Source organism: Scyliorhinus torazame, chromosome 2, assembly GCF_047496885.1.
Source record: "Scyliorhinus torazame isolate Kashiwa2021f chromosome 2, sScyTor2.1, whole genome shotgun sequence".
Lineage (NCBI taxonomy): Eukaryota > Metazoa > Chordata > Chondrichthyes > Carcharhiniformes > Scyliorhinidae > Scyliorhinus > Scyliorhinus torazame.
This window is the reverse complement of record NC_092708.1, coordinates 371,734,225-371,761,001: the sequence shown is the minus strand read 5'-3', so window position 1 is coordinate 371,761,001 and position 26,777 is coordinate 371,734,225. Positions and strand designations below refer to the sequence as shown.

Sequence of the window (26,777 nt, the reverse complement as noted above, 5' to 3'; positions counted from 1 at the left end):
TTTTAACTTAAAATGTACAAGCCGCCACTACGGCGTACCGCACTAATGTCCCAGCCCGGGGAGTGTCCGAACTCCCGGCCCTGGTCTGGGAGCAGCATTTTAAGGGCTCATTAACATGACCCAGCAGGCAGGCCTCAGCCCACTAACATGGGAACTCGTACTCTATGAGCCCCACAGGGGATCGTGTAGTTATCCCCCATGGTCCTCGTGAGGGTTATCACATTCCCCCAACCCCGCCCCCCCCAAGTCCAGATCATCCACCTCCATGATGATGAGGCCTCCTTCGCCTCTTGGCGCACGGCCTTGAGTCAACCGTCAGTGGAGCTGGGTCGGGGTGGCGTGAAGTGGACAGAGGATCGTAGCTTCCTGGCAGAGCGTCGAATGGCCACTGTTGGGAGCTCGATTTCGATGCTGGCCTCTGGCTGGGGTCAGTCATTTCAGTCTCCATTCCTGATCCCGAGTCCCCGCCCTTGAGAGAGATGGCTCTCAAGTTTTCCATTGACTGAGTCCCCGGCCTGGAGGTTGACGGCATCCGGAGTCGTTTCAACAGGGGAGGGTTCCTTGCTCCTCAGAGGGTCTATGAGTTTCTGTATGATCTTCTCTTTAGTCTTGACCTTGTACAAAATGGGACCAGTCTTTTGCACTAAGGGGAGATCGAATAGTGATCCTCTGTTGTCCTCGTGAGGGTTAAAGCCTAGAGATAAGAAATAAACAGCATTATAAAGGCAAATCCTTCAATTTACATTTAAATTAAATTGTAATGTGCTAAGAGGATCTCAAGTTCAAATGAAGTGAAAGGCAAGTTTAGGCCTGATGACAGGAAATTCTTCTTTACCTAATGCTAGATTATCAATACATAGAATGGACGCCTTACTGAGTGGTGGAGGTGAGAAGCCTGGAGTCATTTGAGAGCCAATTGGATGTGCAATGGGAGGACTATTGGATCCAGTGGAGATACTTTCCAGATGTCCTCAAAGCATCCTTGAAGATATTATGGGGGGGGTGCTGGATTTGTCTCGCCCCCTGCAGCGTGATTCCCGGCGGTGGGAATGGGTTTTCCCACTGTATCCACTCTCTGCCACTAGGAAACACGCAACGTGGGCTCGGCATCGCTGGGAGCGGAAGATCCCGCTGGCGAGAACAACCGAAAAATCTCCCCCCTCCCACGCACAACCACCACTCTCTGTCTCTGCTGACACATGGGAATCCCTGGCTTGTGACTGACCAAAAACGAAAAGGTCCACCTGGGAAAGTGTTGGACACTTTGAGAGTCTTCACTGGGAATGTGCAGAGGCAAAGTCAAGGCATCGGAGGAAGCGCACAAACCACCAAACAACCCATGAACCCAACCTCGCAAAACATCTGTCCCACATGTGGCAGAGTCTGCAGATTGTGCATTGGAATTATCAGCTAACTCTGAACCCATTAAACTGGAGTAGAAGCATGTCATCCTCGATCACAAAAGGCTGGTTATACAGACACAGCAAGTAATTAGGAAAGCTAATAGAATGTTAGTGTTTATTGTGAGGGGAATTTATTACAGAAATAGGGAGATTATGCTTCAGTTGTACAGGGCATTGATGAGACCACATCTAGAGTATCCTGTACAATATTGGTCTCCTCATCTAAGGAAAGATGCAAATGTGTTGGAAACAGTTCAGAGAAGGTTTACGAGACTAATACCAGGAATGTGTGGGTTGTCTTATGAGGAACGATTGGAGAGGTTAGGATTCTATCCACTGGAGTTTAGAAGAGTAAGAGGTGACTTGATCGAAACCTTCGAGATCCTGGGGGGTATTGACAGTATGGATAGTAGAGATGGTATTTCCTCTTGCGGGAGAATCTAGAACTAGGGGTCACTGTTTAAAAATAAGGGCCGGGATTCTCCGGTATCCGGCGGGCGGGCCATACTGGCGCCAAAGAGTGGCGTGAACCACTCCGGCGTCGGGCCGCCCCGAAGGTGAGGAATCCTCCGCACCTTCGGGGGCCAACCGGCGCTGAAGGGCCTCCGCTGGCCGGTGCAAGTTGGCGCATGCACCAAAGCGCCAGCGTGTTCCCAGATCCGCTGGCGTGATTCTTGCGCATGCGCAGGGGGTTTCGTCTCATCGCTGGCCATGGCGGAGTTTTACACAGGCTGGCGCGGAGGGAAAGAGTGCCCCGCACGGCACAGGCACGCCCGCAGATCGGTGGGCCCTAATCGCGGGCCAGGCCACCTGCCCCCCCCCTCCCCCCCCCCCCCCCCCGGGCCGGATTCCCCCACGCCCCCCCGAGGACTCTGTAGGCCACCCTCAGAGCCAGGTCTCGCCAGTACGTACCTGGTCTAATCTACGCCGGCGGGACTTGCCGAAAACGGGCGGCCGCTCGGCCCATTGGGGACCGGAGGGGGGGATCACTGCCAACGGCCCCTGACCGGCGCGGAGCGATCCCCGCCCCCGCCAAAAAACCGGCGCCGGAGAATTCGGCAGCCGGCGTCGGAGCGGCGGGGCGGGATTCACGCCGCCCCCCCTGGCGATTCTCCGACCCGGCGGGGGGATCGGAGAATCCTGCCCAAGGAGTCACTCATTTGAGACGGAGATGAGGATACTTTTCCTCTCAGAGAGTGGTGATTCTCTCAAACTCACTTCCTCAAACGGCAGTGGAAGCAGAATCTTTGAATATTTTTAAGGCGGAGCTAGATAGATTCTTGATTAACAAGGGGGTGAAAGGTTATTGGGGGTAACAGGAATGTCAAGGTTGAAGTTACAATCAGACCAGCCATGACCTTACTGAATGATGGATTAGGTTTGAGGGGCTGAGTGGCCTAGACCATAGAACATAGAACATTACAGCGCAGTACAGGCCCTTCGGCCCTCGATGTTGCGCCGACCTGTGAAACCACTCTAAAGCCCATCTACACTATTCCCTTATCGTCCATATGCCTACTCCTGCTTCTAATTGGTATTTTTGTATGTTCTTATGCATGTACATGTGTTTATATGATCCTGAGAGACTGCCTAAGAAGAAGATTAGATCCTCGGGTGTCCTCCTCCCATCCAGATTTTAAAAATATCAAATTTCCAAGCCTTTTTCTGTCATAATTGTAGCTTCACTTCCTCGATAATCTTGTGAATCATTGCTGCAACCTTTCCAGCTCTCCAAGATATTTTCGTTAATGAGGTGCCTGGAACTGCAGCCAATTATCCAACTGTGACCTTAGAGATTTAGGGGTTCTTGTATCAGGTTATCTTTGAAGTTTATGAATTGATGTACACAAGGACCACGGGCTGGATTGTCCGCCCCGCCGCACCACATTTTCGTTTCACCCAACAAGCCGGCTGGTCAATGGGGTTTCCCATTGTGGGGCAGCCCCACGCCGTCGGGAATCCCCCGGGCTGCCGGCAAAATGGAGCATCCCGCCGGCGGAGAATCCAACCCACATTCCAGGGAATGAGTAAATTAATAAGAACTCCCCATTTGTAATGAAATATACTTGGTGCTCTTTGCATTCTCATTGAGATAACAAGAGAAAGTAGTTGGAATCAGCTGTAAAAATGAAAGATATAGCTGAGATTGGGTGATTTCCGGAACTACTTGGAGACATTTTCTGGTTTCTCAGGGGCAGATAGTGGGCAGGAATTAAACACTGATGAAGAGCCAGAACATCTCATCTGCCTTTCCTGGATCTGCAGCTGTAACAGATATTAGCACACGTAACCAAGGAGCCTGAGGCCTCTTTGAAGGCCTCATTGCAAAGTTCAACAAATCCAGGTCTACATGGGACAAAATTGGCTTCCTGAAAGCTGCCTGCAAAAAGGTGGGATTGTAAACAACAAGCACTTCAATCTGGAGTGCCCCTCCTCTTACCGCATTGAAACTGCAAGCTACCACTGACCAAGGCACGGCCCTCCCCCTATCCTCCCCATCCTGATACCAACTTGACTCGCCCTGTCCTGATATCCTGATGACCTGATATTATGGCCCCCCCCCCCCCCCCCCCCCCACCACCACCCCCCAACTCCACCCCCCGAACCCCTGGCTTCCATCCCAATATCTCAAATTCACTCCCTTTCCCAATCAATTCCAGGTCACCCTCCCTTGCCTTGGTTTCCCCCCCCCCATCTCATATCTGATCCTAACCTCCTACCTGAAGGTAGTTGCTGGTGACAAATTGAAGTTCTCTTCGCCAACAAGCTGCAAGGAGGAGGCCACTCAGCAAGTGCGAGCAGTTTGCTGCTCTCATTTAAGTAAGGCCTGAGGCCCAACGTCTGATGCGTCTCGGGCCTATTCTTTCAGGCTTGGGGATTGTTCCCTGCCCCCAGTTCACATTGACAGGCTGGCGAGCCCAGGTCACTGTGGTGCCAAAAGGGCTAGTTACAAACATCCCATGAGCTAGTCTTTGTTTTAGAAACCCTTCCCCAACTTTAATTAAAGAAGCTCGAGGGCTTTCTGGATGAGGTCCAATTCTAGCCCAACCCAATGGAACCGCCCAAGATTTGGATGTGTTTAGATTTCAGGTTTTGGTTCTGTACTGACCCCTAATTAAAATTAACGATGATTAGACAATTTGGCTCTGGTTCAAGATCTTTTCATTGTCTGGTGTCACAGGTACTGCTGTGAAGTCGGATAGTTGACAGCTGACTCAAGGATTTAGCTGGCTTTTAATCTCATGCTGAAATGCATTGTGGCTCCCTCAAGCCCTTGGTAAACATAAACCCACCTCACAGCAACAACCACAAGTCTAGGAAACTATGTGGAAAGCTCAGGCAAAAGAAAATGGAGACCATTTTACCTTTCAGGACATCGACGTGACATTTAGCCAGGCTATATTAATTATAATTTATGCGAGCTACCAAAATCAGGTTCTCAGGTGATAAAATGGAGACTAAATCCATCCCTACAGCAGCGTCTTCTATTTGGCACCGAGTCACATTCTAATCATAATTGTCTGTGCTTTGTAAAGACTGGTAACTGTTGAAAATTTAATGTCCGTGTCTGAGACCGCCCACTTCAGTTTAGCTTGGAGCATTTTTGGCAGGTAAAGAATACTGCAAGACAAGTTATAGCAGCTGTTAACCTGTCCTGGGAGCAGCCTACTTCAATAACATATTTCAACCCTTGCTGCGGTAATTGCAGCAAATTTCAATTAAGTCTTTTCCTGATAATTATAGATGTCATTTCAGAAATGTAAGTTCCAAAAACCCAGTCTCCCCCCTCTTACACCCTGATTCTACTTCCTAGTTTTGGTATACACCTGTTATTGAGTTAGACTTTGCTCTGATGGGTAACACACTACAGCTTTCGTTCTCCGTGCAGTTTGGGGAGCATTGCAAAAGGGGGAGAAACCCGTCTTCAGAATGCACCAAGACACACCTTCTTATTTCAGTATCGCAAATTAATAGATTGGCTACATCCTTGTGGTATTTTGATAACATGCTGATGAACAACTCTCTCCTGTGAATAATAATAGCACCAGGTTCTCACTGTTCTGGTGCAAAAACCTTCCAACCTTTACATCATTTTCATTATTGGAAGCAAAAAATGTGTTGTTATTTCTTTGCCTTCAGGAAGATAATCTTGCAATCTGTGTACTCTGGAATTTTCCTCTCAAGTTTCTTGGCCTTGTAACACCTCCGCGTGGCCTTTGCTCAAGCACACCATTGGTCGTCACCCCAGTTCTATTTCCACTTGCAGCACAATGTCCTGCTTCCCCCACTCTGAAGTGCCCTGGGACAATTTGCTGCACTAATAATAATAATCTTTATTATGGTCACACGTAGACTTACATTAACACTTCAATGAAGTTACTGTGAAAATTCCCCAATCGCTACACTCCGGCGCCTTTTCAGGCACACTGAGGGAGAATGTCCAAATTACCTAACAGCACGATATTCGGGACTTGTGGGAGGAAACCTGAACACGCGGAGGAAACCCACACGGACACAGGGAGAACGTGTAGACTCCGCACAGGCAGTGACCCAAGCCAGGAATCGAACCTGGGACCCTGGCGCTGTGAAGCACCAGTGCTAACGACTGTACCGCCCGATAATGTGCCAGGTAAGTCCATGATGTTGCCCTGTCAGACCTCATCAATTATTACTTTCACCCAGATTCTGTTGCAAAATTCTGAACTGTGGCAAGATTTGGATGCCGAGGATGCGGGAATACCGGGTGTTCCACATTGAGAAGACTGACCTCACCGCTGCGGTTCACCTAGAATGGCCAATAACAAAACTACGAGACACATTGATATCCCTGACGCTTCCCGTAACTTCTTTGCGCTTGTCAAAAACATTGTAAAAAAATGGAAGTTCTTTCTTTCTTGCTGGATGAAATGCAGGTTTTTCTATCAATACCTGGAAGACCCAATCAATTGAATCAATCAAAACTCTGTGCTCCTGCTTCTCATCCTGGCCCCCCTGCCAGGCCATTGTCTCAGGCTGCACCTGATTGTTTGTAAGCTATTTGATGGCAAGCTTTTTTTTTGCCCCACCCCCAATCCTTTCCAAGATAAAGCTCACCTATTTCAACCTCGGTAACAAGGCCCCTTTCTTCTCTTACCTCATCTGCTGCTCAGTTTACCCTTCCACTGATTCCAGTGCAGTTTGGGCTTTGCGTTTCGAGATTGTGATTTGAGACTGACGTGAGTGACGGTTCGGCAATATTGGAAGTGGGCAGCTTTCTTGTCAAGAAGCACGTCAGTGGTTGGTCGTTGCTGTTGTGGGTAATGAAGCAAAGATCAGGTCAGTAGTCCTGGAATGTACCAGGCTGTTTTGAGTCATGCACAAGATTTAGGCCAAGCGTGGGGAGTTCCAGTCTGACAGTTCTACCGCAGTGTTGTTGTTGAGATAGCCCGAGATGTGATGCTGGCTGAGAGACATTCGGGTGTGCTGAAGGCTGTATTACAAATGTTGGGCCACAGGTCATTTGGTATCTTGTATAAACTTGTGGAGGTCAGCTCACCTACTCTGTTTCCCAGAGGGTTTCTACTGCTTGGACCAGGAGCCTGGTGGCTGGGGTTCTTGGCGGCAATAGTTTACTGGTTTTCAGGTTGGAAAGCTTTTTTTAACAGGAGAACCACGCGAAGGTTGGAGTCTGTTAAGTCTCTTCGAGATGACAGGAATCAGCAGAGAAGAATTACTTCACTCACTTAAGCTGAGCACCGTGAAAACCAAGACTGCCTGGGAAACAGCTGAACAACAACCACATCAGTGACCCATAATCAATGCTGATGCCATCGCTTCACAGCTCCTCATAAATTCAGAGCTAGCAGCCAGCAGGGAAGAGAAGCGGGAAGTAAAAACAGCCCGAATGCAGCCTGTCAAGCAAACAGACCTCTCAAACCCTTACACACCAGAGCAAGTGGACATGCGCCCCCCTCCTGACTGGCAGGTTTTGTTTGCACAGGACATAGCTGCTCCGAGCAGGACCTGACACAAATACTGTGGGCAGCATGATAAGCATTGTGGTTAGCACTATAGCTTCACAGCGCCAGGGTCCCAGGTTCGATTCCCGGCTTGGGTCACTGTCTGTGCGGAATCTGCACGTTCTCCCCGTGTCTGCGTGGGTTTCCTCCGGGTGCTCCGGTTTCCTCCCACAAGTCCCCAATGATGTGCTGTTAGGTAACTTGGACATTCTGAATTCTCCCTCTGTGTACCCGAACAGGCGCCGGAATGTGGTGACTAGGGACTTTCCACAGTAACTTCATTGCAGTATTATATTATTATCTCACATATTGAGGCTGGTTTTCAGAAAGGCATGCAGACAGAAAGCACCTTTGTTGACTTATCCTGTGCCTGCAGCAAATAGAATCATCACCCCTGAATCGCCTCCATTTTAAAATTCTCATTTGTGTTTTTAAATGCCATCCATGCCCCCTCCCCATCTCTATAATCTTCTCCAGTCCCACAACCCACTGAGGTGCTCAATGATTTTTATTTAAATTCATTTACGGGATGCGGGCGTCACTGGTGAGGCCTGCATTCATTGCCCATCCCTATTTGCCCTTCAGAAGATGGTAGTGAGTTGCCTTCTTGAACCGCAGTCCCTGAGGTGTAGGTACACCCACTGTGATGTTAGGGAGGGAGTTCCAGGATTTTGCCCCAGCGACAGTGAAGGAATCGACCCAATAACTGGCTAACTGGGCTGAATGATTTCCTTCTGAGCTGGATTTGTATGAATCTGTGATCCAAGTAGAATGGTCTGAACTTTAAAAGTTACGTTTAACCCCAGTGGCGAAATGATGTGGAAGAGTTTGCTTCAAACGGTGAAAGGTGTTTGAACCGGAATGCAAGAAGAAAACCAAACACTTCCCACCCTGTTCGAGACGTAGATCTTTATCTTCTTTGTGGTTCTCCATGCCTTATATTTAATATCAGATAATAAATGACTGGCAGCTAGGTACAAGTAGTAATTTAATATAGCCATTACAATGACATCACAAACCACAAGAACAGAAGACAAATGATTTGTGAACATTAGCCGAACCTCCAGATTGAATTATTGCCTAAATCCTACTGTCAGGCATTTGTTATTCTTTGCAATATACAGATTTAAGGAAAATATCATTAGCTTTGAATGATTCTCATGTTTCATGAGATATGTGCTAAGAACCACTCCAACATTGCCTGACTCGCTGCCTGCCTCAGCTAATCTGTTCCTGAAGCCCTAATCCTTACCTTTGTTACCTCCTGACGTAAATGCCCCAACACTCTCCCGGCCATTGCATATCTTCCACCCTCCTTAAACTTCAGCTCGTCCAGAACTCGGTTGCCTTTGTCCTGACTTTCACAAAGTCTTGTTCGGCCGTCACTTCTATTATTGCTGACTTATGTTCGTGGCAACATCTCAATCTTCAAATTCTCACCCTTTGTTTCAAATTACAGAATGGCCTTGTCTCGCGCTATCTCTGTAACCCCCTTCAGCCCTGGAACCTGGTTGTAGTGGTGGTGTCACTGAACTAGCAATTCAGAGGTCCAGGCTAATGCTCAGGGGACTTGGGTTCAAATCCCACCATTGTGGCTGTTGGAATTTAAATTTGGTCAATAAAATCTGCAATATGATGCCAGTCTCGGAAATGGCGATCCTGAAGCTATTGATTGATGTAAAAACCCATCTGGTTCACTAATGTGCTACAGGGAAGGAAATCTGCCACCCTTACCTGGTCTGGCCTGCAAGTGACTCCAGACCCGCAGCAACATGGTCCAACCTTAACTGTCCTCTGAAATGACCTCGCAAGTCACACAATTCAAGGGCAATTAGGGATGGGCAACAAATGCTGATCCTGTCAACGCCACCCTGAAAGAATTAAAACAGAAAAATCCTCCATGATCTCTACCCTCCTCCAATTCCAGTTTCTTGCACATCCTGATTTTAATTGCTCTAACATTGTTGGCACTGCCTTCAGTGACCTGGGCCCGAAGTTCAAGAATTACCTCCCCAAAACGTATTTCCTATTTCTGCTTCTTTAACACAAACATTAATACTTACTTTTTTTAAAAGAAGCTTTTGGTCCTCTGTACTAATGTCTCTTTAAGAGCTCGGTGCCAGGTTTTGCACAGTATGACTCCCTCTGAAGGATCAGAGAATATTTTACTATGTTACAGCAATTTTCGGACATCAGAGGAATCAACAGATATGGGAAGAAGCCAGGAAAGGAAGCTGTTGTAAACGTTCGGCTGGAATTTTATCAGGCTCGAGGGCACTTATGGATGACCTACAACTACTGCTCCTATTTCTTTTATTCAATCTTGGGATGGGAGTGTCCCTGGTTAGGCCGGCATTTATTGCCCATCCTTAATTGCCCTTCTTAAGATGGCGGTGAGCTGCCATCTTAAGCCTCTGCAGTCCATGTGGTCCATTGCACACAGCGCAATTAGGGTGCACTGCGGGGCCTGGGGTTCATTATCCACCCTTTTAATCACTATCAGTTTTGATGTTTTAAATTTCCTTTGATATTCTATTTACTTTGATGCAATATCCCTTTAAGGAACTGCATGTTTAATTTATACCTCAGTTTGTTGATTTAGTTTATTTGGTTAACAAAAAGGAAGCAGAGCGCAATTAGGGAGAGAGTTCTGGGATGTTGACCGATGTTCTTACATTCACATATGCACTAGATAAATGTAAGTTGTTAAGTGGAGGGAGGCGGGGCTGGAGCAGGTTAGGGACATGTTCTCAGAGGGAAAGTTTCTGGGATTGGACGAGCTGCGGGGGAGGTTTGAGCTGCCGAGGGGCAGTGAGTTTAGGTATATGCAAGTGAGGGACTTTGCGCGAAAGGAGTGGAGGACGTTCCCCTAGTTACCGAAGTACACACTGTTGGAGCAACTGCTGCTTCCTGACGACGTGGGGGAGGGCAGGATTGGAGATATATACGGGGGGTTGGGGGAGCAGGGCGTGGCACAGGTGGTGAGGATCAAGAATAAATGGGAGGAGGAGCTGGGGAGGAAATAGGTTGGGGGCTGTGGCTTGAGGCGATGCGGCGGGTGAACTCAACCTCCTCCTGCGCGAGGATGACCTTGATTCAGTTCAAGGTGGTGCACAGGGTGCACATGACTTGGACGAGGGTGAGTGGGTTCTTCCAGCGTGTGGGCGATGGGTATGAGAAGTGTGGCCGGGGGACGGTGAATCATACTCACATGTTGCGGGGCTGTGAGAAGCTAGAGAGCTATTGAGAGGTGGTGTTTGGAAGGTTATCCAAGATAATGGGGGTGGAGGTTAGGCCAGGCCCTATGGTGGCGATTTTTGGCGTCTCGTACATGCCGGAGCTTCTGGAGGTCCGATGTTGTAGCCTTCGCCTCTCTGATTGCTCGGCGAAGGATCCTGTTAAATTGGAGGTCGGATACACTGCCGTGGGTGGCTGCTTGGCTGGGGGATCTGTACGACTATCTCCAGCTGGAGAAGATTAAGTTGGAGGAGGGCTTTGAGGTGAGGCGGAGACTGTTCATGATGTTACTTGAGGAGTTGTTCGTCGCGAGGGGGAAGGGGAGGGGAAGGAATAAAGGGGGAAAAATTGTACAAACTGGATTGTGCTTTGATGGACTGTGTATTTTGTTGATGTTACATGTGTTTGGCATAAAATAGCTTCAAAGAAAATAAGTGCAAGTTGTTGCAGAGACATGTGACACAGGTGACCACGTAGTGGGCTTATAGTAACAATGAGTGAGAGTAAGTAGCATGGTGAAAAATACCCTCATTGAGTATAAGTCACTGTGGAATACTTATTTTATTTTTAATCATGGTTTAATTGTAAGCGACTTCTATGAATATATATTGTTAATGAGTCCATGACCATCAGTCATCACTTGTGGCTTTGATACCACAAAGTCTACCAAAGCAATAAAGTCAAAGGTTTGTTAGGCTGGCTGGTCTTATGAGGGTATGTACATGGAGAAATTCTGTGTCTGACTTACCCAGAGGCGCAATATGGCACCAAGAAGCCACCACAGGCTGTATTTTCTTTCTTGATGTGGGCAGCGGGAGTCGGGAAACTTCCAGACTTGGTTCGCCTGCCTCGGGAGAAAGTGCCCGCAAAGGCGGGGTTTTTGTTCCAGGGCAGGCAGGGGCTAACTGGAGTCCGGCCCGCTGACCTCGAACGCAGTTTGCAAGAAGCCACATGGTGTGATGGGTGAGGAGGCGGGCTCTTTGAAAGGCCCATCTCGGTGCTTTGGGATTTCATCCTACTTACAATAAAAACCTCACCATCACATCCCCTCACCCCCACACACTCTCCATGCCCTCTCAATGCCAAATCATGCCCCCCACCGACCCCCTGTGGCTGCTCAGACCCACAATATCAACCTCTGCCTCTCGTGCCACCTAATCCCAGTCATATCTTCCATGCCAACGATGCCCATTTACCTGGTATAGACACTGTACAGAACCAATGAACCCAATGGTAACAATGTCATCTGTGTGAAAAAGCTTTAAAAACTTAACTTGATCATTAATTTCTTACAAAAAACTCCTTTTACTACAGCCCTATCAAAGTGTTGATGAACCAGCACACAGAAGTATCAATATCAGAAAATGTAAGCACTTGACACCCACTTTATCTTGTGTAAATAAATATTGAGTAATTGAGAAATAGGTCTAAGAGAGATAGCTGCCAATAAAGCATACCTTCTACCCCAATCTGTGAAAAAAGAATTCCGCTCACCCCCCACACGGTAATGGAGGACCCCCCCTCTCCCTCAAGCTTCAGGCCACCCCTCCAACAGTGAAGTATTGAGGGACACTCTCCCCCCCCCCCACCCCCCTGCACTGCGTCGACGCACACTCCTCTCACCCCTGCCACACATAGGGAGCCCCCTACCCCCAATGGAGGAGGTTTTCCCACCTTGGCAGTGCCCACCTCCGTGCCCCTTGGCAGTGATCCGAGCCTTCGGCTCTGGATCCTCCAGGCTACCTCCACAACTCCAGCGTGGTCAGCACAACTGGTTTTCGCTTTCGGGGGTGGGGGTCCCTTATGTGCGGTTGGGTGAAAGCAGTGCGCGCCAACAACAATGCAGGGGGGCAGAGGTGGCGACTGCCCCTCGATATTTCTGTGTTGGGGGAGGGAGTGGTCGCTTTCGAAAACCAGTAGTGATTCGCTTCAGCATAACATCATGCTGCCGTTGGGAGGACCATTCCACGGGGCCAGACCCCACAGCGTAAAGCCGTTTAATTATATTAAATTAATGTAATTAATGGAAATCATGTTGACGTCCTTTCTGGACATGAACCTGACTTCCATTAATTTGCATTAATTACATCAATTGTCCATTAATTTACACCTGGGCATGAACCTGATCACATCATGTGTGAACGGGGGATGGCGGGGGGGGGGGCAGAGTTCGGGGTTGGGATGGGGGTGAGATGTCAAACCGATATCTCGCCGATGCAAATCCCGTTACGTCCTTGTTGTACGATTTAGCAGTCATAATGGGATTTGAGCCTGCGGCTCATGGACCTGCAAAATCGTGCCCTTTGTCTTTCTCCTAAGGCACTGATGCCAATTGACCACTCCCAGGTGTCAGAGGTAGGTTCTTTACTCAGAGAGTAGTAAGGGCGTGGAATGCCCTGCCTGCAACAGTAGTGGACTCGCCAACACTCAGGGCATTCAAATGGTCATTGGATAGACATATGGACGATAAGGAAATAGTGTAGATGGGCTTTAGAGTAGTTTCACAGGTCGGCGCAACATCGAGGGCCGAAGGGCCTGTACTGCGCTGTAATGTTCTATGTCTATGTTCTAACCTGGCTGAGAACAGCCATCTTGGGGTCAGAGTTGAGGATCAGCCCGTCGGGTTCAGTTCAACAGCGGACAGCAAATTGAGCAGTGGAGGGTGTGAGGGACTAAGCAAGCACACCACAGTCGTTAATTTCTTTCAGCACATTGAACTTTGTTTAAATGCACACGACCAGAATCAGCCCAGGAACAGATACTCTGTGAAATATCCCACCCTCCTGTAAGATTGTGAAATCCTGCTCCGGCTGAGAGTTCTGCCGACACCCAATTGTTCCCATTTATGATATTACCGAAACTTTCTGGCTCTGATAACATATCCTCAAATATCAAACTCTGTAAAAAGAGGAATGACTGGGAGATGCCAGCATATGTTAACAGACTCAAAGGCAGGTTCTTGGCTTGGCTCTATGAGCAGTCAAATGTTTTTTACTTTATTCCTTTACAGGATGTGGGGGTCACTGGCAAGACCAGCATTTGTTGCGCATTCCTAATTGCCCCTGAGAAGGTGGTGGTTGTCGTGTTGGGTGTTCCGATACACAAACGAACCAACACGGTTGTAGATGGTACAACTCTGTTTTATTATTCTGTACAATAATAACTATTAACTTCTGGCTGTGGTTCGTACTTCACCAGCTAACCTGTGGACCCAGCCCTAGCACTATCTTAGTGAGGCACTCAGCACTTGGTGTATGTCTGAGTGGCACGCTGTGAGCTCTGTGCTCTGAGCTATCTCCTGGTGGAATGAGCGGGAACTGTGGTGTTCCCTGTTTTATAGTGCGTGTGCTCTCACTGGTGATTGGCTGCGATGTTGTGTGCATGTTGGTTGGTCCAGCTACCTGTCCATCAGTGTGTGTATGTGATTGCACCATGATACGTTAATATGGATACCATGACATCCCCCCTTTTCACAAGGATATGTGCCTACATGGTAATAAATATTGGTGTGTACTGAGTGCATCTGAGTATGTGTGTGCAATATTTACAACATGTACATGAGGCTAAACTATATACATAGGAAGGTGTCAGGTGCAACATAGCAACGAGATTGTACCACAAACAAAACAAGTGCAATCATCAAATATCGAAAGAGAACTCCTGGAATGACAAGAAAGAAACACGTCAACATTATTGCAGACCAATTCAGTGAGCCCAATGTGCAAACAAGCTCATAAGTCCAGTCTATTAGGTGGGCGAAGAATTCGGGTTGACCGTTAGGGTGACCCACCATTCATCGCCCGGATTGACGCTGTGCACTGGCATCGGCTGGTGGGTCCTACTTGGGGCCATCCGGTTCCTGTCTATTACCGCAACGCGGAAGGGTTCCCAGTCGTCGGTATCACCGGTCTGCACGTCATCAGGGTATGACTCGGTGTATGGGGGCTGAATGGCCAGCACGTCCCTGCGAGGCTGGCAGATTTGCGGAGAGTTGGCAGGTTGAGCAGCTCGACAGCAGGCAGCGTAGTGGCCCATCCTGCCACAGCGGAGGCAGTGTCGCGTTTTGGCTGGACATTGCCGCTTTAAGTGTGCGGATCCACAGTTGCCGCACGTCGTGACGTCATGGCATTCGTTGCGCCACTGCGCATGCACGGTGCGGTCCTGCGTAGAGCGCACCTGCGCATCATGTCCCTCTGCATCGACGTCCCCTCTTTTGGCGCGTACAAGCGCGGGAGGCCTCAGAAAGCGCGCGAAATGGCCGCCCTCGTCCGGGCCGCGGGCCAGGAGGAACTCGATCGACTGGACCCGCTTGGCCTCGTAGGACCCCTGCCGTGCCGATTTGGCCGCCTGGAATTGGGAGTACCGGCTGGTCGCGTTTTCATGGAGGACGCAGGTTTCGATGGCGGTGGCTAGGGTGGGGCACTTTATTTTGAGGAGCTGCTGGCGTAGGGTTTCCGAGGTGACCCCAAAAACTATCTGATCCCGAATCATGGAGTCGGAGGTGGCCTCATAGCCACAGGACTGTGCGAGGATACGGAGGTATGTCAAATAAGATTGAAAAGGCTCATCCTTACCCTGCAGGCGCTGCTGGAAGAGGTACCTCTCGAAGCTCTCATTAACTTCCACGCTGAAGTGTTCCTCAAATTTTAGAAGGACCATCTTGTACTTCGTCTTGTACTCGCCTTCCGCGAATACCAGGGAGTTGTAGATGTGGATGGCGTGTTGCCCCGCCGTGGAGAGGAGGAGGGCGATCTTCCTGGTGTCCGATGCATTCTCCCTATCTGTGGCTTCTAAGAAGAGCAGGAAGCGCTGTGTAAACAGCTTCCAGTTGACGCCGAGATTTCCAGCGATTTGGAGCGGCTGTGGCAGGCTGATGGTGTCCATGGTGCAGGATGGCGGATCTCTGAATAGGTGCAGGTAGGTCTCACAGTCGCTGGCGAGTTTCCAGTCCTGGTATCATGTCGTGTTGGGTGTTCCGATACACAAACGAACCAACACGGTTGTAGATGGTACAACTCTGTTTTATTATTCTGTACAATAATAACTATTAACTTCTGGCTGTGGTTCGTACTTCACCAGCTAACCTGTGGACCCAGCCCTAGCACTATCTTAGTGAGGCACTCAGCACATGGTGTATGTCTGAGTGGCGCGCTGTGAGCTCTGTGCTCTGAGCTATCTCCTGGTAGAATGAGCGGGAACTGTGGTGTTCCCTGTTTTATAGTGCGTGTGCTCTCACTGGTGATTGGCTGTGATGTTGTGTGTGTGTTGGTTGGTCCAACTGCCTGTCCATCAGTGTGTGTGTGATTGCACCATGATATGCTAATGTGGATATCATGACAGTGGTGAGCCAGCTTCTTGTATCGTTGCAGTCCCTGTGGCTTAGGTACACCAACAGTGCTGTTAGGGAAGGAATTCCAAGTTTTTGAAGCGTCATTTGATTATATTGTAACCGGGATAAAATCTTACAAAATAGCATCTCACTCTGACTGACCTAAGCATATTTCTAAAATCTGATGTTACGTTTTGTTTAAAAATTAGTCTTAAGAACGGTTATAGAATCGAAGAAATATAGAATAGTATAGTACAGAGGAGGCCATTTGGCCCTTCGACTCTGCGCTGATTCTTTCAAAGAGCAATCCAATTAGTCCCACTCTCCTGACTTTTCCTCATCTTTTTGCATTCCGTTTCTCTGATATATATTAAATTACATACATGCAAATTAGATGCGGGAGTGGGCCATTCAGCCCCTCGAGACAGCTCTGCCATTTAATAAGATCATATCTGATCTGATTGTAGCCTCAATTCCACATTCCCACCTGCCCCTGATAACCTTACAAAAGTTGTCCCCCAGCTTAATAAGAATCTATCTCTGTCTTAAAAATGTGTGAAGACACTGCTTCCAGTGCCTTTGGAGGAGAGGAGTTCCAAAGATTCACCACCCTCTGAGAGCAAAAGATTCTGCTCATCTTTTAAAAAAATAAATTTTGAGTACCCAATTCATTTTTTCCAATTAAGGGGCAATTTAGTGTGTTCAATCCACCTACCCTGCACATCTTTGGGTTGTGGGGGCGAAACCCACGTAAACAGAGGGAGAATGTGCAAACTCCACACGGACAGTGACCCAGAGCCGGGATCGAACCTGGGACCTCGGCGCCGTGAGGCAGTAGCACTAACAACTATATCATCGTGCTGCTCCGATTCTGCTCATCTGTCTTAAATGGGACAATTATATTTAAATGTTGATCCCTCGTTCTAAATTATCCCACAAGAGGAAACATCCTTTTCATACCCACCCTGTCAAGAACTCTCAAGATCAATCAAGTCGCCTCTTACACTTCTAAACTCCAGTGGATTCGAGACTAACCTGTCCAACCTTTTCTCATAAAACAACCCATCCATTCCAGGTGTTAATCTGGTAAACCTTCTCTGAACTGCTTCCAATGCATTTACATCCTTCCTTAAATAACTAGACACAAAGTGTACACAGAACTCCAGATATGGTCTCACTAATGCCCTATACCGTGGGCAGCACGGTAGCACAAGTGATTAGCATTGTGGCTTCACAGTGCCAAGGTCCCAGGTTCGATTCCCTGCTGGGTCACCGTCTGTGCGGAGTCTGCACGGTCTCCCCGTGTCTGGGTGGTTTCGTCCGGGTGCTCCGGTTTCCTCCCACAGTCCAAAGATGTGCAGATTAGGTGGATTGGCCATGATAAATTGCCCTTAGTGACCAAAAAAGTTTAGGAGGGGTAAGTGGGTTACCAGGATAGGATGGGCGAGGGGCTTAAGTGGGTCGGTGCAGACTCGATGGGCCGAATGGCCTCCTTCTGCACTGTATGTTCTATGTTCTATATAACTAAAGCTTAACGTCTCTACTTTTGTATTCAATTCCTCTCACAATAAAAATTAATATTCTATGCACTTTCCTAATTAATGTACCTGCAAACGAACCTTTTGGAGAGTACCCAATTAATTTTTTTCCCAATTAAGGGGCAATTGAGCGTGGCCAATCCACCTAACCTGCACATCTTGGGGCTGTAGGGGTAAAACCCACACAGACATGGGGAGAATGTGCAAACTCCACACGGGCAGTGACCCAGGGCCGGGATTCGAACCCAGGTCCTCAGTGCTGTAGTCCCAGTGCTAACCACTGCACCACGTGTCACCCTCAGATAAACCTTTTCTGATTCCTGCACAGGGTATCCGATCCCTCTGCATTTCAGTTCTTTGCAATCTCTCACCATCTAGGCAAGATGCTTCTTTTTTATTATTCCTGCCAAAATAGACAATTACACATTTTCCCACATTTTCCATTTGCCAGATCTTCGCCCCCACTTAACCTATCTATATCCCATTGTAGCCTCCTTATGTCCGATTCACAACTTCCAGTCCTACTTATCGCAAAAAACTAGTTTGCAGGTACAGCAGATAATAAGGAAGACAAATGGAATTTTGGCCTTTATGGCTAAAGGAACAGAGTATAAAAGTAAGGAAGTGTTGCTGCAACTGTACAAAGCATTGGTGAGACCACACCTGGAGTACTGTGCACAGTTCTGGTCCCCTTATGTGAGGAGAAATGTAGTTGTATTAGAGGCAGGAGGTTCACGCTGAGTGATTTCAGAGATGAGTCCTGTGAAGAGAAATTGAGCAGTTTAGGCCTATACTCTTTTGAGTCTAGCAGAATGAGAGGAGATCTAATTGTGTTATGTAAGATGATAAAAGCTATTGACAAAGTGGACTGAGAGCAGATGCTTCCTCTTGTGGGACAACCTAGAATGAGAGGTCAACGTTTTAGGCTAACGGATAGCAAATTTAAAACAGAGGTGGGGAGAAACTACTTCTCTCAAAGGGTCGTGCGTCTGTGGAATTCGCGACCCCAGAGTGGAGTGGATGCTGGGACTTTGAGTAAATTTAAGGAGGAGACAGACAGATCTTTAATTAGTAATGGGTTGAAGGGTTATGGAGAACGGGCAGGAAAGTGGAGTTGAGGCCGAGAGGAGATCAGCCATGATTGCATTGAATGACGGAGCGGACTCGAGGTGCTGAATTGTCGATTCATGCTCCTAGTTCTTGCATTTTATCCTGGTGTCATCAGCCCATTTAGCAAACAGTCCTTCTGTCTCTTCATCCAACCGTTTATACAAATTGTAAATCGCTGAGGCCCCAGCACCGATCCCTGTGGCACACCACTTGTTACTTTTTGCCACACCAAAAAAAGACCGATTTATGACTGCTCTGTTTCCAAACTTCAATCCATGGTAATATAATCCTCCTACACCAGGAGCTTTTATTTTCCGCAATAACCTTTGATGTGGCACCTTATTAAACATCTTCTTGAAATCCAACTACAGAACATCTACTGGTCCCCCCTTACTGTCTCAAAGAATTCCAATAAACTGGTTAAACATGACTCCCCTTTCACAAAACCCTGTTGACTCTGCCTCATTACCTTGATTTAACAAAATGCATGGGCAACTAAGTTAAGGGCAGCACGGTAGCACAAGTGGCTAGCACTGTGGCTTCACAGTGCCAAGGTCCCAGTTTTGATTCCTCGCTGGGTCACTGTCTGTGCGGAGTCTGCACGTTCTCCCTGTGTCTGCGTGGGTTTCCTCCGGGTGCTCCGGTTTCCTCCCACAGTCCAAAGATGTGCAGGTTAGGTGGATTGGCCATGCTAAATTGCCCTTAGTGTCCAAAAACGTTAGGAGGGGTTATTGGGTTACGGGGATAGGATGGAAGTGAGGGCTTAAGTGGGTCGGTGCAGACGTGATGGGCCGAATGGCCTCCTTCCGCACTGTATGTTCTATGTGTAAGTGCCTGTTATAATATCTTTAATAATAGATTCCAATGTTTTACCGCCTGAAATTTCCTGCTTTCTCTCTCCCTCCTTTTTGAATAAAGGAGAAACATTAACCATTTTCCAATCCACTGAAACTTTCTCCTAATCTAGCGTATCAACTACCTCACTAGTCACTTCGTTTAAGATCCTAGGATGAAGTCCATCATGACCCAGGCACTTGTCAACCCCGCAGTTCCAATAATTACGACTTTCCTGTCGACTGTGATTTTAAGTTTCTCCCTCCTTTCCAATTCATGATTTACAGCAATTTCTGGGATGTTACTTGTATCTTAGTGAAGACCAATGCAAAATACTGGTTCAATTCATTTGCCATTTCCCTATTTTCCATTGTTACATGCAATGTGATCAATGCTCACTTTATTAACTATTTCCTTTCTTAATTATCTATAGAAACTCTTATTTGTGCTTCCAGGTAGCTTTCTCTCATTCTCAAAATATTTTTTCTCCTTTTAATCTTTGAGTCACTCTTTGCTGTTTTTGATATTCAACCCAATCTTCTGACGTGTCACCCATCTTTGTGCAATTATGGGAGGGACTCTCCGCCCTCCTAACCGTGTGTCTCTCGGCAGCGCTGTCAATGGGAATTCCCAGTGAAGCCATCCTATGCCTCCGGGATACCCATGGGTGGGGGGTGTGCTGGCGATGGGACCAGAGAATTCCGGCCTATAGGCGGGATTCTCTATTGAAGAGACTCTGCCGCTGGAGGAGAATTGCTACAGATTTACATTCCTCCTGGGAGCGCAAATAGGGAAGCAATTCAGTATCCCTTACCATGCAACTTTATGTACGGTGAGGAATATGAGTGATTCCCGAGAGAATTTATTGGGCCGCCATTTTGAGCGGGTGACCCAATAGCCAAGTCCTGTGGTCAGCTATTGCCCCTCCCACCGCAAATCAGCCCCTCACCCTCGCCACACCACAAACCAGTCACCCCCCCCCCCCCCGGATTGCCTGGGTGCCCCCCTTCCCCCAAGTATGGAGGTGACCTGACCCATCACCCCCATAGATTCTGTAACTAGGGAGACGCCCCCCCCCCAAGACCCCCTTAATAGAGAGAGGCACCAGGAATCCTCTTCTTAGGGAGACCCCCCTCCCCGCCCAAGGAACCCATGAATAAGGAGACCCCCCAGACCTAACTAAAGGAACTCCTCCATACGGACCCCCTAACTAAAGGAACACCCCCACAGAGATGCCCTAACTTAAGTACCCCCCGCCCCCCCCACCGCCCCTGGTGCCGATCCCGATTTTTCGATTCTCCGTCCTATAGCTTCGGGTTTCCTGGGACGGACAATTCACCCCTATATGTTTGATACTATCTTCATCTTTTGTAGTTAGCCACAGATGGCGGGTCCTCCCTTTGGGATTTTTCCTTCTCTTTGTATCTATTCTGTATATTCTGAAATATCCCCTTAAGTGTCTACCACTGCATGCCTATTGACCTATCCCTTAACTTAACTTTAGCTAGTTCTCTAAATTGTCCTTATTCAAGTGTGAAATTCTAGTCTTGCACCCACACTTCTCTCCCTCAAACTGAATGCAAAATTAAATCATATAATGATCACTGCTACATTGGGGCACCTTCACTATGAGGTCATTAATCAATCCTATCTCAGTGCACAATTTACCTTTGCAGGCTACGACTCAATCTGTATTCACCAATCTATCAGGCAGTGCATTCCAAATCCTAATCACTTATTGCCCAAAAGAAAACTCCTCTTGTTGCCGCTAGGTCTTTTGCCAATTACCTTAAATCTGTGCCCTCTGAATGGCACTCCTTTAGCCATTGAAAACAGTTGGTTACTCAATCTAAACCCTGCAATATTTTAAACAACTTTGTTAAATTTCCTCTTACCTCCTCTGCTCTTCAGAGAACAACCTCAGATTCTCCATCTGTCGGCATTATTCCACATCCCAAAACACATGAAAATGAAATGAAATGACATCGGTAAATCTCTTCTGCCCTCTTTCCAAAACCTTTATGTCCTTCCTGAAGTCTGATGCCCTTGCATTGGGCATGATGCTTTAGTTGAGGTCAGACAAATGTTTTATGTAGGCTTTGCACAACTTATTGGCTTTTGTACTCTATGCCTCTACTTCGAAAGCCCAGGATCCCATATGCTTTAATAATAATAATCTTTATTGTCCCAAATAGGCTTACATTAACACTACAATGAAGTTACTGTGAAAAGCCTCTAGTCGCCACACTCCGGCGCCTGTTTGGGTACACTGAGGGAGAATTTAGAATGTCCAATCCACCTAACCATACGTCTTTCGGGATTTGTGGGAGGAAATCGGAGCACCCGGAGGAAACCCACATAGACAAAGGAAGACCGTGCAGACTTCGCACAGACAGTGACTCAAGCTGCGAATCGAACTGGGACCCTGGTGCTGTGAAGCAACAGTTCTAACTACTGTGCTACTGTTATTAACCAGTCCTGCCTCCTTTAAAAATGTGAAGCAAACACACCCCGGCCTCTCTCTTCTTGCACCCGTTTTAAAATTGTACCGTTTAACATGCATTTACTCTCCACATTTTCCCCACCATACCTTACACTTTACTGCATTGAATTTCAACTGCATTGTGTCTGTCCATTCCACCAGCTTCTCACTTGAAGGTTCTCACTTCCTCCCTCAACGTTGAAAACACATAACTTTTGTGCCATCTGCAAATTTTGAATTTCCCAGAAGCCTAAGTGATTAAGGAACATCAAAAAGAGCAATAATCTTCTTCCTGAACCCTGGGGAACTCTCCCACGCAATAACAAACAAAGGAGTGCATTTACCACACAAACACCAATCTTGGTGTAAGCCAAAGTTCAACTGTAAAAGTCCCTCCAGTGCCGGTTCATTGTGGCTATGAAGACAAGTATGGTACATTTGTGGTTATCAAAGTGGACCAGTAACCCAGAGGCTGTGAGTCCAAACTCCACCATATCAGATTGTGAAATTAGATTAAATCAATCTAATAACTTGTAGGTTGGCATCAGATAAATGACCATGGAAGCTGCCAGACTGTTGTGAAAACCAAGTTGGTTTAGTACTGTTCTGCATGGAAGAGAACCTGCCGCACTTGCCAGGTTTGGCATTTATAGAAGGCCAGTTTCACACCACATGCTAACTCCGAATGCTCTCAGGGAAACAAAGATGGGTAATAAATGTAGTGTTTCCAGTGTTCCAAGAACAAATAATTTTAAAAAGATATGCAAGGAGATTTCAACGGCTATCAATGTCCTATCTGTTCCTTTCCCCAAACGACCGCACTGTATTTTTAAAAATAAATTTAGAGTCGCAATTCATTTTTTTTCCAATTAAGGGGCAATTTAGTGTGACCAATCCACCTAGCCTGTACATCTTTGGGTTGTGGGGGTGAAACCCACGCAAACACGGGGAGAATGTGCAAACTCCACACAGACGGTGACCCAGAGCCGGGTTTGAACCTAGGACCTCAGCGCCTTAAGGCAGCAATGCTAACCACTGTGCCACCGTGCTGCCCTAAACGACCGCACTGTATGTGCGTGTTTAGGTTGGGAGTGTCAGCAGGCTAATCCACTGTGGAAGGCATCACACAACGCCCAATCCAGTTCTCACCTGGTGTGCGTCCGACATCCTTTCCTATTGCTTAGCAATCAGGAACAAGGACACCTGGTTTGCTTGTTTCTTCTCTCCATGGTCCATCCATGAGATCATCAGTGCTGCCAATAACTGTTGACTCCCCATGTAACTGGGATGCAACCTTGAACCTTTCAGGTGGTGATGGCTCAGAATCATTGAGGGAGGCCGTGATGGGAAAGGGACTTAGATAAATAATCAGGGTTTAAACCTGACCATACGGATTCAGAGGGCGGCAACTCAATTTTTTTAAAAAAGGGGAAAATTAGCCCAGCGGGGTTGGGGTGTTCAATCGGTCACTCCAGGAGTGGTCAACTGTGTAACAGTGACTCTGTCATAGGATAAATATCCTCCGATCCTCCAGATCTGACAAACTATTGTATCAATTGCTCAGTCGCAAAAGAGTTAATTAACCTTGAACTACTGTAATCCCTGCTCTTTTACCAAGGAACCTAATCGCATACATTTGTTGCTTTACAGGGGAAACATCACTATCCTGGGAGTCTGGTGTGTTCTATGGGTGCACATTATAGGCAATAACATTTCTGGTTTAATCATGCATATTATTTTTTTTTCCCTCACTACTCTGACCAGTATGAAGCTGTTGCCACTAATGTATTCTGAGCCAGACCAACTGCCGCTGTGAAAAAGACTTGCCTGAGCGACCGTAATAATTGGAAAATTATTTTGATAGCCTGAAACAATCTAATATATTACAGAATTTTATTAAAATAATATCAAATCAAATTAACTGCTATTCCATAATGAATTAAGTAACAAGGTAGGCAGATATTAATCTGCACTTGCTCCCAGGCAAGGGGGAACGAGTTCATTTATTAAGTTAGCTCTTGCGGCTTTGTGAGGGCCCAGAGTGGGAAATGTGCATCAGCCTGTGCGTGTGTGCGTGTCGCCCAGGAGGATTGATCCTTTAGATCTGAGGGGAGAAGATTATATATATAAAAAAGAAAGCTGCCCCAAAGTCGTCTGATGAGTGAATTTTAACTGTGCGGGAAATAGCCCAAAGTACTGGTGCTGACAGCCAGAATATGTAGAAGCAAAGACACTGTGATTAGTTGGGTAATAAGCCATAATCGACTGCAGCCCTGGTCGACTACAATTATTATGACTAATTAATCCCCGGCAAAAGACAAAAAAAAATCTATTTTCTTTCAAATTTTCTGTCGCTAGGCACACCAGCAAACAGTCCGGGGGGGTGGAGGGGGGGGGGCCTCCAAAGACCCGATCCGCGGCACTTTTTGCTGTTGCCTGTCAGTTTTTCGTTGAAATCCTCAGCAACCTCTCTCACAGGACCCTGCTCGCAAAACCCTTCCCGGGTTTTTTTTATTGTGGTTTTCTAGCGGGAATAGCAGATGGGATGCCCGGCTGCTGTTCGGAGTTCAGCTCCAAAGATGCACCCCCCCCCCCCGGCCCCACCCCCCACCCCCACCCCCCCACCGCGGCTCTCCCACACACACATTATTCAGGACATTTTCATGCACGCCATAAAGCTTTACAAGTGCGAGCCGCCACTTTTGTGATGACAGGGACTTCCAACGTCTTGTCATCTGCTAGCAAAAGAAAAACTGCACAACTTGACCCTTGTACTGTCACTGATTTTTGCTTTGTTCCTCCCCCCCCCCCCCCCCCGCAGTGTCTGTCAAAGGAAAGCTGACATCACCTATTGCCCCCTTTCTCCCTTTCCTAATCCTTCCAATCCCCCAAAAGGGTAACAATCTGGAAACCCAGGTCAACAGGAGCTGCATAGATTTTTTTTAAAAATTCCAATTAAGGGGTAATTTAGTGTGGCCAATCCATCTACCCTGCACATCTTTGGGTTGTGGGGGTGAGGCTCACCGGGAGAATGTGCAAATTCCACAGGGACAGTGACCCGGGGCCGGGATCGCACCTGCGTCCTTGGCGGTGAGAGGCAGCAGTGCTAGCCACTGCGCCGAGGAGCTGCATGAATAAGTTCAACAAGCTCACGATGCCGGGCCTGTGTGACAAACTGAAGGGGACTCAGCGCTGCTAGAAGCCACACACTGCCTGTCCACAGAAAGGTTACACCAGGATTAATTTGCTTTGTCGCAGGTTCATTTTGAATACTGGAGGTGTGTCGGGGATCGGGACGGGGGGGGACGGGGGGGGGGGACGGGGGGGGGGGGGGAGATTCTTGGCTTAATTCAAGCACCCATGTTGTGCTGCAAGCCTGAGGTGGCAGGTGCTCCCGTCAGGTCAGCATGTCCTGATATCTGGTTTCTTGGGTCAGTGCTGCAACAACAGCAGGTCAGACAGGATGTCTACCCTACAGCAAGCTCTCAAACTGCCCTGGGTCCAATTAATTGCACACATGTGGCTCGTCAATCGGCTTCCCATAATGAGGACTTAGTCTAAAAAATTGGTATCATGCCATGAATATGCAGGAGGTCTGTGATGCCATGTGTAAAATTGCCTCTCCAATCCCCTTTAATGCCTGGAGCAGTGTGACCTCACCTCCTCACTTTTGCTGGAGTACAAGATCATAGAATCATGAAATGATACAGCACAGATGGAGGTCCTTCAGCCCCTCCGTGCCTGTGTCAGCTCTTAGAGAGCGGCACCAGATTGATCCCACTTCCTTGCTCTTTCCACATAGCCCTGTATTTTAACCCCCTTCCTCCACCCTTCACGTATTCAATTCACTCTTGAGAGTTATTATTCACTCTGCTTCCATCAACCTTTCAAAGACAATTCATTCCAATTCACAACTCCCTGTGTCAAAAATATGTCTTCCTCTGTAGCCTCTGGCTCTTTTGCCAATCACTTTAAATCCGTCTCCTCTGGCAACTGACCCTCCTGCCAACGGGAACAGTTTCTCCCGATTGACTCCATCAAAACTGTTCATGATTTGAAACACCTCTGTCAAAGCAAGTCGCAGGCTCCCTGACTATCACCTCTCTGCTAGTTGGTTTTGTAGGGTTGCTTTAGCATTTTTCCCTGCCTTGAAACGCTGCACAAGTGAATCATGTCTTTCTCAAGGCTACCTGAGTCAGATAGGGAAAGAAGCTAGTCTGATGACCATAGAACCACAAGGCTAGATACAATTGTTGCCAGTGAGTTATTTTTTTTTAAACAAACTCCCCTACCAGTCCAATTATTTCCTGAATGTGTTGTTTTCTGTTGGGCTATGGTTTTGTGGGGTCTGATAGCTTACTAGCCATATGTGCCATCCTTCACCCTGTGATTTTTAAAATAAATCGTCTGCTTATACAAGGCTCACCATTGGCACCGTGCCCCACACACTTTACCTTGATGCATTGCTGGACTATTTGGTCATGGGGTCCACCACAGTTAAACCTGATCCTATCTTCATTCAGCATCCACACATATGCACTGCGGGAACTAAGATACTAATCAGGAAAGGAACCTGGAAAAGATTGATTCCCCTTTTCAGGTCCAGGGTCACTGAGGGATGCCCCTTTTCCAGTAACTTTACCTGTAGCATTCAGCTTCTGTAATATTGCAGATGACTAGATGTGCTGGGCAATCTCTGTGGCTGCTAGGTTCAATGGAAGTCAACAAGGGTCCTAAAATGCAGAATTCAATTGCAGCCAAATAGGGCCCACGATGGGTCACAATCCAAATAGGTCTAATGAGCTGAAACAACTTAACAAAATGTTGTTCTGGTATCAATCAAGG

The 26,777-nt window shown here is 47.5% G+C and overlaps 1 long non-coding RNA gene across 1 annotated transcript in view; it reads right to left on the bottom strand.

Moving 5' to 3' along the window:
- Positions 1-266: 266 nt before the first annotated feature.
- Positions 267-26,777, bottom strand: part of LOC140407923 (uncharacterized) — a 78,252-nt gene continuing 51,741 nt past the window's right edge. The window contains exon 3 of the long non-coding RNA XR_011939896.1: positions 267-694. This is a non-coding gene — a long non-coding RNA (uncharacterized lncRNA). The remainder of the gene's footprint in view (positions 695-26,777) is intronic.